Below are 16,681 nucleotides of genomic sequence, written 5' to 3'. Positions count from 1 at the left end.
ATAATTCCACTTTGAGATTATGGGGTATTGTGTGGAGGCCAGTCACAACAATGTTTTATTTAATCAATTTTAAATTCAGGTTGTAACACAACAAAATGTGAAAAAAGTCAAGGGGTGTGAATACTTTCTAAAGGCACTGTAAATATGTGCCCGTTGAAGTGCCACCCTGTGGTCAATCTAAATGTGCTTGCATACAGTTCGTATTGTAACAAAACTTAATACACATGTTCAAAACGCTGTCAAGAACACTGTCAAGACTCAATATGTTGAGATTGACAGCGTTTTGAACATGTGTATTAAGTTGTGTTACAATTCGAATAACTCTGTCTGATTTAGTCAGGTCCCAAATTATTGACACCCTTGATAAAACTGAGGAAAAAAGACTGTATAAAATAAATAATACAACTTCTGATTTTCAATAGCCATCTCAGTATCCGGACTTGAACACCCTATTGGAAACATGTGGTTTGAATTGAAAAGGGCAGTCCATAAATGCCGACGAAGAATATCAAAGATATGTAAAGATTATGTATGGAGGAATGGTCTAAGACCATACCTACATAATGTGTTCTCCAATCTCATTAAACAGTGCGCACATTTGCTATATAATGCCGTTTTTGTGATATAACCATCACTAGAGTTGAAAATGCGATGGAAACCCATTTAACTTGTATTTTGCATTCGGTACATGGGAATTTAACGTCAAAAGTAATTTTTACGCTTATAACGTCATCACGCACAGTCTTTTATCTGCAAAAAGTTTGTTTGATGGAAACATCTCTGGTGGGAAAATGTGCATATTGTTTTAAGCAGATTTTGAATATTCACGTGAAATATTACAGCCGCCTTTTCTACTCCCTACTGCACATGACCAGTTAGCCAATCAGATTGGCTTATATGCAAACCACAATGACTGACTCCAGCAGGAAAGTCCACTGTGGCATTCACGTACTATCAGAGTTATCGGAAGATCCTTGTTCCCACTGGGAAATTTCACTTGAGTGACCCTCCAAATTGGAATTACAGGGAACCTCGAATAACATTTTGTTGCCGGGTTGTGACGTTTCACCACTGACCTGACAACAAATCCAGTTTTGACAATTACAATATGTATAATGTAGCGACCAGTAGTTTCTTGTCAATGCTAGCATGCTAGCTAACATCATTATTATCAATGTTAGCTAGCTTAGCGATTCAACGTACTTTGGTGATGTCATTATCAATCTACTGCATACCCCTAAAGATGCACTATGCGGAAATCGCTCCGCCATTTCCTGGTTGCTAAAATTGTGACCGACTGACTGATCTATAAATAATATTGAGTAGTTATTTATGATGCAAGGTGATTTGCATATTACTCAGTCTCGCCTCGGCTTTAAAGTCCCCTGCAATGTCGAACGCACCCAATCATGTCGGACTTCCCAGTTTACCATTTCCCACATGAAGCCAGCATTAGAACAAGTCGACCCCTCTCAGAAGGAATACTGTGTATTTAGCGGTTCTTAGAAATGCGTTTATATTTTTCACTGTAGTTTAAAAGAGACCCCACCTTTGTGAATGGGGAGGACATGCGCCACCTTTTAGATCTTTAGATCTTAGGGATAGCACCAGAAGAAATAGTTAAATAAAAAAATGTGGGTGAAAGGGTCTACAATGACGGGTCAGAAATCTGCAGTATAAAGGCACTTAGTACGTCATTGACTTCAAATGGAGAAAAAAAAGTGAGTGCCTGGACGTGCATCATTCTCTACTATGTTTAGAGGTGAATAAAGGACTCCCTCTAGTGGAACTTGAGGTATTTTTGGAAACTATTCTTTCAAATAGGTGGCCAGCTGAGACAAAATTATTATTAGAAGAACCACATTATGGGACCAGAGGCTGTCATAACCTGCTGGGGCAGTTAATGAGGGGGTGGAGTTTTGTTTAAAAGATCTTATCACTTTCTAGAATTTAGCTGGAATTTCAGCACTCTCATATACACAATTCAAGAAGTACTGTATGTTGACTTTGCTTTTCTAACCAGAGTAAGACATCTATTTCTCAAATGTCTGAAGGTCTGTCAGTCAGAGCTAGAATCAGTCAATCTAGCCTTAGCCCAAGCTAAGTTTTTTTCATGAACTCTTTCAGACAATTCATGCGTGAACCATGGGTTAGATCTGTCCCTTACCCTTAATCTTATATATGGGGCATTCTTATCTGCAACCGAGTTAAACAAAGAACAAAAAAATGTAAGGGCCTGATCTGAATCAGAGATAAAGGACACACCCTCCCAATCATACAACGTCAGGTCATACATGAAATATTGCTAATTGAAAGTATTTAAAATAAATCTTTGTAATAATGGGCGGACGCAATATAGGTAGGCTAGTATCTCTATTGCAGACAATTTTACATTGGTCACTGATCTTGTTAGCAAAGATTCCATTGGCTGTATACTTGTTAGGGGCGTTTGTCAGAATAATATCCAAAATAGTAGATTTTTCAGCATGTTTTAAGTTGGGGCAGGTTGGTTTAATTATCAGTTGAGTCAAATTTAGCTCAGTACAAATATATTTCAGTCTATCTGATGCTGGCATCAACATTAAGATTCAGCATTGTTAGACAGCAAGTCAGACAATTTGCTTAGAGCGATTGAGAGGGCCGAGGATGGGCGATAAACTCCCACTAATTTTAGTTGGGAATCATTACCAGGCCCACATTTAGGACAAGACATTCAAATTTCTTGGGTACAGAGGTTGTAATACACACAGCAACATTCAAGTTGTTCTTTATGAATATGTTAACACCCCCACCTCTGTCAGATCTATAAACATTTTATCCATTCAGAGACACATCAGTCTCAGTAATTATCAAAACGTCCACATTGGTTTGAGAAGCCAGAATTACAATAATAACCATTTTTGAAATCAAACTTGCTATGATCAGTGGAGATTTTAGCATGTAAATCTTGGTGGGGCAAAAAAAAAATGTGGGGGGGTGCATGCCAGCAAAGCCACTACACAACACAATGTGTTTGATGCCATTTAATTTTCTCCGTTCTAGCTATTATTATAAGCCGTCCTCCCCTCAGGAGCCTCCACTGTGTGGACACCAAGGGACTTGAAGCTCGCGACCCACTTCACAATAGCCTTTTCGATGTGGATGGGGCCGTGCGCTCACCTCTTTCTCTTATAGTCCACGATCAGCTCCTTGGTCTTACTGATGTTGAGGAAGAGGTTGTTGTCCTGGCACCACACTGCTACGTCTCTGACCTCCCTGTAGGCTGTCTCATTGCCGTCGGTGATCAGTCCTACCACCGTCGTGTCGTCAGCAAACTTGATGATGGTGTTGGAGTCAAGCCTGGCCACGCGGTCGTAGGTGAACAGGGAGTACAGGAGGTGACTAAGCACATACCTCTGAGGAGATTGTGTTGAGGGTCAGCGTGGCGGATGAGCTTGGAGGGGACTATGATGTTGAACGCTGAGTTGTAGTCTATGAACAGCATTCTCACATAGTTATTTCACCTCTTGTGTAGGTGGGCGAGGGCAGTGTGAAGTGCAATTGAGATTGCATCATCTGTGGATCTGTTGTATGCGTGGTATGCGAATTGGATTGCATCTAGTGTGCCTGGGATGATGTCGTATTTGAAAGGGTATCTTTTATTTGAAGTACTTGAAAGTATTTTCTAATAATTTCCAATAAATACTACTTGAAATGTTCAGACACTTGTTTCCAAATACATTTCAAATACCACTGAAACCAAACAGACCTGGATTCAAATGCATTAAGTTTTTAAATATTTGAACATACACTTGTCTGTGTATTTGAGTATTTTCAATATTTAAATACTTTGAATACATTAGTTTACAACCTTGTCTCCTCATCTCCTATTTGACGGCATCTAGCCCCCAAGACTGATCGAAGCATAGATTAGTCTTGAGGTCTCTGCATTGGTCAGCTGGTCTTCACTGATCCCAGCGCTGGATAACAAGTTCTTCAGGTCAGGGTCCAGGTTGTGGGTCTACAATCAGATAATTAGCAGTTAGCAACACATGTTCATGGCTCTAATGTATTCCCGTAAGACAAAATGTATTTCTGTAGAATAAATGTGTTCATAACTTTGAGTCGCAATTGAAGTGACCTATGAGTTAATGTTGGTTAACTTTACTTATTGTTTTCAAGAGAAAGCAGGCATTGATGGCTATAGACTAGGGCTGGGTGATATAGCCAATATATCATATACATTTTTGAAAGTATGGCGGTATTTGACTATTTATTATTCAGTTTCTAAATAATACAAGTTCTTAATATGTTTGATGAGTAGTGCATGACCCTAGAATGGCAGCAAATGAATTCTAAGCAATTTTAATAGGCTCTCTCCATTCTGATGGTTTTATTCTCAACTAAACTAGGACAAAACTGACAGTGAAGTTGTCCAACTTGTTGAACTTTTCATTTATTTATCACTGTATAAAAATACCTTAAGATGGTATTGTAAAAATCCATACCAGTATGTATATCGGTATTTATAATATATTGCCCAGCCCTACTATAGATAACCTCTCAACTATGATATAATTTATGCTTAGGTGCCCGATTCCAACCCAAGTTAAGCGTGCGTAAATGGAACATCATTTTTTATGGACTTTTCTCTCTACGTGTACTTTAACCTTGAACTTAAGCGTGAGAATAGCATGCTACTTACTCGCTATTCGTTTGGGATGTAGATCGAATAAATGAAGGTGTGGCAGAGGTGTGTCTACAGATACGACATATTCTGACCTTGACTTAATTCCCTAATAACTCCACCACGTTTACGTGCAAACCATGAATAAGGTCTAGCGAACCTACCGGTTCCAAATTGAAAGAGCATCTACATTTGTCACGCCTGCTCCCGCTCCCGCTCCCCCTCCCTGGCCCCCGAAGGCTCCAGGGTCCCCATCATTACGCACACCTGCCTTCCTTCATCACACGCATCAGCAATTATTGGACTCACATGTGCCATTACCTCCCCTATATCTGTTTGTCCCCCTGCTCTGTTCCCGGCTTCAGGATTAACGTTCATATGCCCATTTTTTTGTACATTAAAGAACATCAAATTGATAAGAAATACAGTGTAGACATGGTTAATGCTGTAAATGACTATTGTAGCTGGAAACGGCAGATTCTTTATGGAATATCTACATAGGCGTACAGAGGCCCATTATCAGCAACCATCACTCCTGTGTTCCAATGGCACGTTGTGTTAGCTAATCCAAGTTTATAATTTTAAAAGGCTAATTGATCACTAGAAAACCCTTTTGCAATTATGTTAGCACAGCTGAAAACTGTTGTTCTGATTAAAGAAGCAATAAAACTACTGGCCTTCTTTAGACTAGTTTGAGTATCTGGAGCATCAGCATTTGTGGGTTCGATTACAGGCTCAAAATGGCCAGAAACAAATAACTTTCTTCTGAAACTCATCATTCTATAATTGTTCTGAGAAATGAAGGCTATTCCATGCGAGGAATTGCCAAGAAACTGAGATCTCGTACAACGCTGTGTACTACTCCCTTCACAGAACAGCGCAAACTGTCTCTAACCAGAATAGAAAGAGAAGTGGGAGGCCCCGGTGCACAACTGAGCAAGAGGACAAGTACATTAGAGTGTCTAGTTTGAGAAACAGACGCCTCATTAGTCCTCAACTGGCAGCTTCATTAAATAGTACCCGCAAAACACCAGTCTCAATGTCAACAGTGAAGAGGCGATTCCGGGATGCTGGCCTTCTAGGCAGAGTTCCTCTGTCCAGTGTCTGTGTTCTTTTGCCCATCTTCATATTTTCTTTTTATTGGCAAGTCTGAGATATAGCTTTTTCTTTGCAACTCTGCCTAGAAGGCAAGCATCCCGGAGTCGCCTCTTCGCTGTTGATTAGATGAGAAATAATGTACATTTGTTTTATTTTGCAGTCATTTCATTATTACAAGCAAGATCTGCCATTATTTTTGGTTTAGTCCAGTTACTACTGTAAGTGGATTTAAATTGAGAAAATAAAACAGTATTAAGAAGTTGACGTAAGGCTTCAAAACTACAGTTGATCTCGTTGATTGAGCCCTAACAGTATGGCTGTATAGGTTACTGACTTAAATCGACTGGTGGATCCCATATCAGCCTTGGTTGGTTTAACTATCTTATTCTTGCTCTTCTTTTGCTTATTTCACCTCTGAATAGTTATACAGGCAGGGGAGGGAGTGGGCATGGCTGGTCAGCATTAGCGGAATGCTAGGATGTCAGGGTTCTGGATGTCCACAATGAATAGGCTTCCAGTGTAACACAGACGGTGTGAGTCGGGAAGCAAGTACAGGGAATGAATCATTTAGTAAATAAACAAACATGGACCAAGAAACACAAGCAGCGTACAGACAGAAACAATAACGCCTGGGGAAGGAATCAAAGGGAGTGACAGATATAGGGAAGGTAATCAGGAAGGTAAGTCCAGGTGAGTCTGATGAGACACTGGTGCGCGTAACAATGGTGACAGCTGTGCATAATAATGAGCAGCCTGGTGACCTAGAGCGCCGGAGAGGGAGTATATGTGACGCTCCAGCTGCAGGACGCAGACCAAAGGGACGATTCCGGGGACCAGGAGCAGACCGGTCGCCTCTGCTGAGGCACGGGAACCTGACGAGCTGGCTGAGGCACGGGAACCTGACGAGCCGGCTGAGGCGCAGAAACCTGACAAACCGCCTGAGGCGCGGGAATCTGACAAGCCGGCTGAGGCGCGGGAGCCTGCTGAGCCAGCTGAGGCACGGGAGCCTGACGAGCTAGCTGAAGCATCCTCGATGGACTCGGCAACAGACGGTTGACCGGTCAACCGAGTCTTGTTAACCTGGGGTGCCGGGCTGAGGCATGGAAGCCTGAAAAGCCGGCTAAGGCATCCTCGGTTGCTCTGGCAGCGGCACCTGGACCCGACATCACCTACCAACACTACAACAACAAAAAACACTCCCTAACGCTCCCCTTGGGTGAGGCGCTTTTCTGTGATGGAGTGAGTCGGGAAGCAAGTACTGTACAGGGAGTGAATAATTTCATAAATATATGAACATGGCCCAAACAAGAAACACGAGCAATGTACAGACAAGAAACAGAAACAATAACACCTGGGGAAAGAACCCCAAAAAATAGGAACATTTTCCTCAAACTTTTTCTAATAATGTGCAAGCTATCAAAGGAGGTGGTCACCACTCCTCCGCCACCCATAAAAGGATTGATCTCTGACCTCAGCAGCGATACCAACCCTAATTATGCCATTAGCGAAAAAACAGCCGAAATTGCGAACGCTCTCCAAAATCCACCATCAAAACATAGGCTTTGTGACGGTTCTCCCCACTTTTGCACTGATGTATCGCCATAAAAATGTGGCATCGGTCCAATACCACAGTGCACAGCTGAAGCACGTGCCAGACATGGCTAACATGAGGGGACAGGTGGAGAGAACTGAGCAACTATTGACTAAAGCAGGAAATGAAAACATTCTGCTCGTCGAGGAACTGCGTTTGAAATCTGAACAATTAAAAGTAATTGCAAATACTTATGACGATGAACAAGCACAAACGCTCCAACAAAATCGTTGTCTCCAGGAACAACTCGATTTAGCCAAAACTAAATACGATGTAGTCCAGTCCAAACTAGATAAATCTGTAAAATTATCTACAAACAGGAGCGCACAATTTGATAACATGCAAGCAGTTTTGTCGAAACGTTACACAAGGTAACAATGTTCTACTCCAAATTCTGCAGACCAAAGACGATCAGTTGATGAACACAATGACTAAGTTGGATGACAAATCAGCAGAACTCAGAACGCTGACCAAATGAATGATGAGAGAACTCGGGTGATGAAGATGGAAATCTTGATTTCTAAGCAAGCGGAAGAAATCTCATCACTGAATCTCTCAATCAGTACTCAAGACCTCTATCTGCAAACCATGACAGATAAGTTTGAGACCGAAAGGAGCAAGTGCGACACTCACGTGTCCAAAATCAGTAAAAAAAAATGTAAGCGCTCAAGTGGACTCTGCAATGCAGCAGAATACCACCCTTAGGTGCCATCTGGAGGAAATCCAGAATGGTCACGCTCTTCAGCGTGACTACCCATCCAAGCAACCGGAGCCCTGTACTCAAAGGAGTGAAGACGATAGGTTTCAGACATTGCCTCCATCAAGTGTCCCTCAGTCTTCTCCTCTTGGCCATTCGGCACTCAGTAATATGGCGCCTCTTGGCCAACAAAGCCAAAGCTTGGCTTCTCCTTTTGGCCTTTCGGCCCCACTTTCCCCAAAGGATGAAGCCAACCCTCTCCGCCCGCTTGATGCGGAATACCTTGACAAACTCGTCAAGAATTTCCCCACCTTTGACCCGGTTCCAGGTCAGGCCGAGGACGCGTTGGATGGCTACCCGAACTCTACGGGTTATGACAGGGTTTACCTGTTGAAGCGAACGTCGAATAGACACGTGACGAGGTTCATTCGTCTACAACAGCAACACGTGCTAAATGACTACGTTAAACTTGCCACAGCTTTGAAATTAGAATTCAGTGGTTCTGCGACTCGCAAACACAATAGCTCACTGGCTAACACGGTCAAACAAGCTCGGAACGAACACCCACAAGCTTACTATCATAGGCTTCATTCAGCTTTCTTTGGCCTACTCACTGAAACAGGAATGGAAGACCGGTTACCATTTAAACAAATGTTTCTGTCGAACATGTATCCCACCTTCATTACCTACTTGGGCCCTGCAGCCCACGTTGGCCTGCCTATCTTACAACCCAGAGAGATTGCAAGCACAGCCTTTGAGGCATCAAAAGCTCGCAACGCTAAGAGCCTTGACCACTCGGTTTTGAAGTTTGACCAGGAGCACTCACTCCAGTTAGTGGGTGCATTATCAGGTATTGGAGCGTTAAGAGATGACGCACAACCACGAAACCATGATTCCAATAACCTCCGCGGTTGAAATAACTGTAGAGTACGTCACCATCAAAACGACTACAATCGACCTGTTCACTATGTTCCTGCACCCAACCCACACAAAGTGTCAGAGCACAAGGGTAACAAAGGGTTGAAGGATGATCAAAACGTAGACCAATGTTCTCCAGAAGTTCCACTACGTGAAGAACTAAAGCGAGAAACATTAGAGAAAAGGGTAAAAGATAAGTCACAAGGACTAGACGGGGAATTACCGGACACCAGGTCCGCAGGAATTAACACCCATAGCAAGGACGTTAAAATTCAAATCTCTCCCGCTCTCACTCGAGACCCTATCCAGGGCCCGCTTGATCAAGAAACAAGCCCACGTGCTTTGTCTATAGACTCTGATACAAAGGTTGCGAAGAAAAAGTTCAAACGCTTCGTTAAAGCCAAGCCCACTCAAAATCTGAAACGTCGATCTGCTTCCATCTTGAACAGAAATGACACATCATGTCGTTGCGAACGACCGCTCCACTTTGTGGGGAATATGTCCACTAAACACGAATCGAAACGACCATACCTGGAAACAGTCCTGGAGGACTGCTTAACTTGTCATGCGCTAATTGATTCGGGTGCGACAATATCACTCATCTCTCAAACATTGTTCGATGATCTCAAAAGAGCTTTGAAGCCAACCAAACGTTGGTTAAAAGTGGAACGATGCGACACTACACTTCGAGGGGTCACTCAGACTACCTCGCCTCTCACATTGAGAGTCATGCTGAAACTACACTTCAAGGACGTATCGCTCGTTCACCCTGTGTATGTTACCAGCCTCGAAACTGTACCCCTGCTACTGGGAGCAGACTTGATGGATTGGTTACTCCCATTGATGGATTGGAAAACTAACCAGGTATGGTCACAGGCTACAGTGCCTTCTCCACCGACCACACTGTCTTCCCCTAATGCTAGCTGCAGCGCAGTCAGTCACGAGGGGTATCTGTCAAAAGCACCCCTTGGGAAAAAGACGTTTAGAAACCTCTTGGAGCAGAATCCAATCCAAGGAGATATTACGATATCTCGACACATTCCATCAGCCAATCTGATTGACCATTCTCTTCATGATTTTGAGCCAGCTGTCTCTGTGAATGAGCAACTTCCCTCCTCCTTGCAGTCGTGCAATACAGTAGTTGAGATGAACTTCTCTTGCCCTTCGGACACTTCCGCAAGCACTGCGGCCATCTCAGCAAGAAAAACATTGACACACCTTCCGCTTTGTGGGGGACTGTCAACCCTTACAATGACACTAATGGCGTCAGTCCAGCAATTGACCCGATGACTCCCACTGGTGAAACACTTTGCGATATCACAGACCGATATCCTCGTCTCCGTTTGCAGGTACTGAAGAAGTTGCCACACGCGGACGCGGTGGTGACTGACAGACCTCGACAGCCACTGAGGGTGTTGAAGCACAAACACCAGGAGATTTGGTTGAAAGGTTACAGCCATTCTCATAATAACGCGGCCACTGACATCTCGTACATAGGGTCCGAACCTTTCGTTTGCGCTTCGGATACCAACACCACATGCTGATGGGGGGGTCCCGAGACACAAAGGGGGGTAATAGTAACCCAGACCCATGATGAGCCTTATCGAGGCCGGTGGGGGGGTCGAGACTATGGACAACACCGTACGAGGCCGCCAGAGCATAAATCAAATCTAGTTGTAAACTACCCTTTAAGAACAGTGAGGAGCAGACAGGCGCCTAGACGGGGATTATCTTAGAACACATCTAAGATAGTACGGAGGTGTACCACACTGGTCATAAAGGAAGTCCAGTGGACTTGTCCACCTCCAAAACAAATGGCAACAATAATCATTCCTTGCCATGTGTAGTTGTCACTACAAGACAACTAGTAAAATGCTCTAATCATGTATTCCTGTAGGATAACATTTCAGAATAAATTGGTAGGACAACTGGACCCCTTGAGTACCAGTACCAATACCACAGTCAGTCCAGCAACACTCAGTAAGAGGATTAGTAACCTCACAAGTTAAATTGCTATTGATAATAGCAACATAGAAGTCACTCAGAGTGCAACACGGGGAAGGGAATCTCAATTGCACTCTTCCAATGGTTAACACACGCCACTAATAAATAGAACCCTCCGTTCAGGAGAAAAGTTATTAGAAGTCATGAACCATGATCACACCACGTACGACTGGTCTAATACTTAGAGTACTTCCGTCATAAGGTTAGCTCCTCCGTAGATAATATAGCTATGAAGTAGACCTCTTCATACCTACCGCCACTACAATAGTGGAAGACAATGACTGGTAATAAAACCACTACAGACTCCCTTGACACCAATTCTGACTGACCTCCAGGCATTGACCTGAAAATGACCTGACTACGTCAGACTCATTCTGAACAAGTTGTAATCTGCCAGGATACTTGGTTTCCTTCCCTTGACATGTGCGCTTGCGTAAGCATAAACACACATGCACAACGGAACATCCAATTAGCATTTATGCTAGGATCACATAAGGGTCCGAGCAAAATACCAACCTTAGTAAAGTTGAACATTTATTTTCAGGACTTTAACTCTACAGCTACAGTACTCACCAGTTGTCTTCTCAGAAGTCCATAGGTCATCCCTGTAGACTGCCCAAAACTAGTGCCTTACAGCTGTAAACTTATCATATAGTTATCAACTTAGGATAGTACCCTAAGCAACACCCCACAAATTAGGAAAGCCCTAGATATGACATTAGACAATGCCATGATAGGGTCATTTTGCCAAGACCATGGCCGTAGATGGAATACAGTCCAATTAGATGATTAAGGTGGCATAACTATATTTTGTTTTGTTTATGCTTTCATTCATTTTGTTTCATTTTCTTCGGCACGTAGAAAGTGATAGAGCCATAAATAACTTCTCCATACAACCATCAGTTAGTGCCACAACACCGCTCATTTGGGAGGAAATGTAATGATATATTTCATGAGTGTGTGTGCGTTGTTAACATCTGCCTAAGTTACTGCCCAGATCTTCCAGTCTGGACGACCAGACGACGGGTCCGGAACGCGATCCCAATCCGGACATCCGCTGCCCAACCATGGAGCGGACTTCTTCATTTGCAGACACCCTACCCGGGTCAACCACCAGAGGGGGGACTGCAACGGCGATCCCAATCCGAACATCCGCTGCCGAGCCATGGATCGGACTTCTTCATTTGCAGAAACTCTACCCGGATCGACCACCAGCAGAGACGTTCTTCAAAGGACAAAGGACTCTGTTGGGCAACACGGCCTTCCATCTACCACCAACCTACCGAAGCGCAGCTCAGAGTAAATATTTATTGCATTTTCCTTTTCCAAATGGGCGGTAATTTAGAATGCATAAGATACTGTATTTACGATAGAGACATAGCTTCTCCCTTTGTTCTCCAGTCTTCCTGCTCTTTCACTCAAACCCAACCCCCATTCTTTGTGTAACCAGCTGTCATATCTTTTCCGTCCGCTAGGGACGTTTTCCTTTATGACATAATTTGTAATCAAGGTATGATTCATTCTGTGTATATGTAATTCTGTGTGATTAGTTAGGTATTTAGTAAATAAATAATTAAACCCAATTTTGTATTGCTGATTCAACTTGTTAGCCAGGGTTCGTGAAGATAACCAAGAATTTACAACTTTCGGATGAGACTGAAATAAGGTGACGATTAATATTGACTGCTATTGATGTAAAATATTACTAGGTCTTTCAGTTTATTCGGAAGATAACAGCTTTATAAATATTATTTCGTGGTGCCCCGACTTTCTAGTTAATTACATTTACATGATTAGCTCAATCAGGTAATATTAATTACGGAGAAAGGATTTTATAGAATAGCATGTCATATCACTTAATCCGGCATAACCAAAGACACGACAGCTCCGTTAGGTGTCTTAGTCAACCTCCAGGTTAATGGAGTGAACTGGCTAGTTCGGAGAGCCGTTATTTACCTCTTCCGTTTAAGGGTTAATGTTTCTTTCTTACAGGTATCACTCTAGGTTCTTGCCTTATGGACATTTTTATATATGGTACCAATCCCTGGTTTTGGAAAGGGGGGGAGGGGGGGTGTTATGTATGGTACGACGTGCTGTTCGTCATACTGTACGTTGCTATGGTTTACGACAGTGTGCTGCTTTATGGACTAATGGGTTGTCAGGATGAGTGGCACGTCATTAAACGAGAGAGCGATGTGCAATGTGAAACTGCAGATGTGCGTTCTTTGACAGCTAAGCTAGATATTACATCCAGCAGTTAGCCTCACCATGAAGTGTTTAACCATTATATTTTCAGGACACCCAGGCCTATAAGTACAATACAAAACAATTTGACAAACAATTGCGTTCATGAGTTTTAATGACACATTTCAAAAAAACAAATAGGATCTGCCAAAGCGAAAACCTGATAAAAATGAATTTATATGAATGCTCTAAGTGCAGTTATTGTTTTCTAACTGGGAAATGACTATCCAACTAGTCAGTGACAACTGTGTGTAGTTTGGAGTTTGTGACAGCAATTACGTGAGCTTATTACAGTACTATAGACGCTATGTCCTGGGATTTCATATAATCTTCTATGTAAAAGAACCTCTTACCTTCTTATGACTCTTGTGTAGCTTGTGAGTCATGAAGCAAAACATGTTTGTGAGAGTCTCAGCTTTTCATAGATAACTTTAAACAGTTTGTAGCTCAAACCGTTCAGACTCTACAGACGTTTTTATAAAGATATCCGGCCCTGGCAGTGGAGGCTCCTAAGAGGAGAAGGGGGAAGACCATCCTCCTCAGTGAATTTCATGAAAATAAAAATTGTGAAACATTAAAGAGTTGTCCTTTTAGATAAAACTATACTAAATTTATTCACATGTCACCAAATAATTGACTAAAACACATTGTTTTGCAATGACGTCTACAGTTGTCTCAACATCACTCTGTAGGACAGCTAGTTTCCATCCTTCTCTGGGAACTTTAACTTTAATACAAAACCTAGGATTCTCATGGTTCTCACCACCTTCCGTAGACTTACACAGTAATTATGACAACTTTCGGAGGACGTCCTCCAACCTATTAGGGGTCTTGTAGCACGAACTGGCATGTTGCCCACCCAATCAAAGGATAAGATAATGAATCTAGTACTGAAACCATAAGCTACAGCTAGCTAGCTAGTTGGCTAGCACTGCAGTGCATAAAATGTGGTGAGTAGTTGACTCGAAGAGAGAGAAAGACAATAGTTGAACAGTTTTGAACAAATTAATTTCTTAAAAAATGAAGGAGAAGCAAGAGAGAGCGAGAGAGAGCTAGCTATATTTCATTGTATTTTATTTGACTTTCACTGAGCTAGCAAATGCAGCTACTGTAGTTAGTTTAGCCTACTCAAACAACCAGCTCAAACAGAGAGGGATGCTATGTTAGGTAGCTGGCTATGGCTATCCAACACTGGAACTATTCCAAGCCCACCAGTGTAACTGCTAAAACTGCTTGCTGACTGTTACACTGTACTGCATGATTGTAGCGGGTTGCTAACACGTTAGTTCTAGTAGCTATGTTGACAATAACGTTAGCTAATAATGGTGACAATGATGTAGGCCGTGTGTAGCGGTTAGCGGTTACGATATAAGGGTTTGGCTTGGAAAGGATTTTTCGCCATGTCACAGACAGCTGATGTGTTGTACATTGAAGTCCCCAAGTGAAGGGAAAAGGTGAGAGGAGCGCGCTTAGATGTGATAAGGACTTACAGCTACAACTATCAGAGTGATCATACTGTTTGTTTGTGGCTGCTATGAAGGTGACTGTGTTTACGTGTGATCAGGGGTGTATTCATTCTATTCTGTTGAAAAACGTTCTTAAATGGAAGCAAACAACGTAATTTGAATACCTGAATTTGTCCAATACAAACTTGTTTGCAGCTGTTGTACTAATGATTACACCCTAGATCAGCTAGATGCAGGTAAGAGCGTGCAAGGGGTATTGAATGTGTAACTGTCACCTTAATTACTCAAATTTCTCTCGACCTGTGCACCTTCGTTGTAAACTTCCATTCATAGGCTAGGTTGTAGCAACCTCATGATGGGTATAGGGAAAATTAGAGTATCATGTCGTAGCCTAAACCTATCGATATTACATTGAGCTGGGTGAATGGATTATGAATAACAGTCATACGATAAGCTGTAATAGAAATAAGGCCATGCTCATAATTTTTTTTATCATCCTCCCTCATTTTAAACCGCACCGACCGCCACTGGACCCCGGGCCCCTTCGGGATCTGCCCCTTGTCTCACAAACACCGCTCTAGCTCAGCCACCGTTAATCACACAGACTAATGATATCTACGGATGCAGAAGAAATAGACAAATCCAATGGTACAACAAAGTCTGTAGCTCAAACACACAATGTTTAAAAAGGTTTTATATTCCAAAACAAGATGGTGTTACAATGGAACTCATTGGATTAAGTTCAGATACAGCGGGCCTCCCGGGTGGCGCAGTGGTCTAGGGCACTGCATCGCAGTGCTAACTGCACCACCAGAGTCTCTGGGTTCGCGCCCAGGCTCTGTCGCAGCCGGCCGCGACCGGGAGGTCCGTGGGGCGACGCGCAATTGGCATAGCGTCGTCCGGGGTAGGGAGGGTTTGGCCGGTAGGGATATCCTTGTCTCATCACGCTCCAGCGACTCCTGTGGCGGGCCGGGCGCAGTGCGCGCCAACCAAGGGGGCCAGGTACACGGTGTTTCCTCCGACACATTGGTGCGGCTGGCTTCCGGGTTGGAGGCGCGCTGTGTTAAGAAGCAGTACGGCTGGTTGGGTTGTGCTTCGGAGGACGCATGGCTTTTGACCTTCGTCTCTCCCGAGCCCGTACGGGATTTGTAGCGATGAGACAAGGTAGTAATTACTAGCGATTGGATACCATGAAAATTGGGGAGAAAATGGGATAAAAATTAAAAAAAAAAAAATAATAATAAAAAAGTTCAGATACAGCTTATGAGGCCCCTGAAACTTCTGAATGCTAGAGACATAGATCTATTGCGAGGACTTCCTTCTTCTGTTTTATGCTATGTGATGTAAGAGCAGCACAGCAGGAAAGAGATCATTCTCTCTCTGAATCCGGAACCTCTCTGTACATTGTTGTGTGGGCAGCATGGGTGCTGTTGGTCAGCCTTTGTTTTGTTCGATCAATGGTTTTAGCATGTCTTATAAGCATGTACTGATGGTGCACTCGTATAAAAAAGGAAAAGTGGTTCCCTGGTTAATGGAGGCTGTAGTAAGTGTCTGTACACTATTTCTCCTGATTGGCTGCCTTGCTTATTCTTTGTACTTCATAGTTAATTGCATTGGCAAAAAATGGGAAACCATAGAGTAACTCCAGCCTTTCTGATTTTTGCTACACTTCCTGAGGAAATTCTGAAATATGGGGCTGGTTTGTGAGAACTTGTCACGTTCCTGACCTGTTTTCCTTTGTTTTGTATTCATTTTAGTTGGTCAGGGCGTGAGTTGGGTGGGTTTGTCTATGTTTGTATTTCTATGTGGGGTTTTGTGTTCGGCCTGGTATGATTCTCAATTAGAGACAGGTGTGTATTGTTTGTCTCTAATTGAGAGTCATACAAAGGCAGCCAGGGTTTCACTGGTGTTTTGTGGGTGTTTGTTCCTGTGTCAGTGTTTGGGCCACACAGGACGGTTGAAGGTTTGTTAGTTTGTTGTTTTGTAGTTTTGTAGTG

This window comes from Salvelinus fontinalis, chromosome 31 (assembly GCF_029448725.1).
Source record: "Salvelinus fontinalis isolate EN_2023a chromosome 31, ASM2944872v1, whole genome shotgun sequence".
NCBI classification, from domain to species: Eukaryota; Metazoa; Chordata; class Actinopteri; order Salmoniformes; family Salmonidae; genus Salvelinus; species Salvelinus fontinalis.
The sequence above is the reverse complement of the archived record's forward strand: the minus strand, read 5'-3'. Positions refer to the sequence as shown.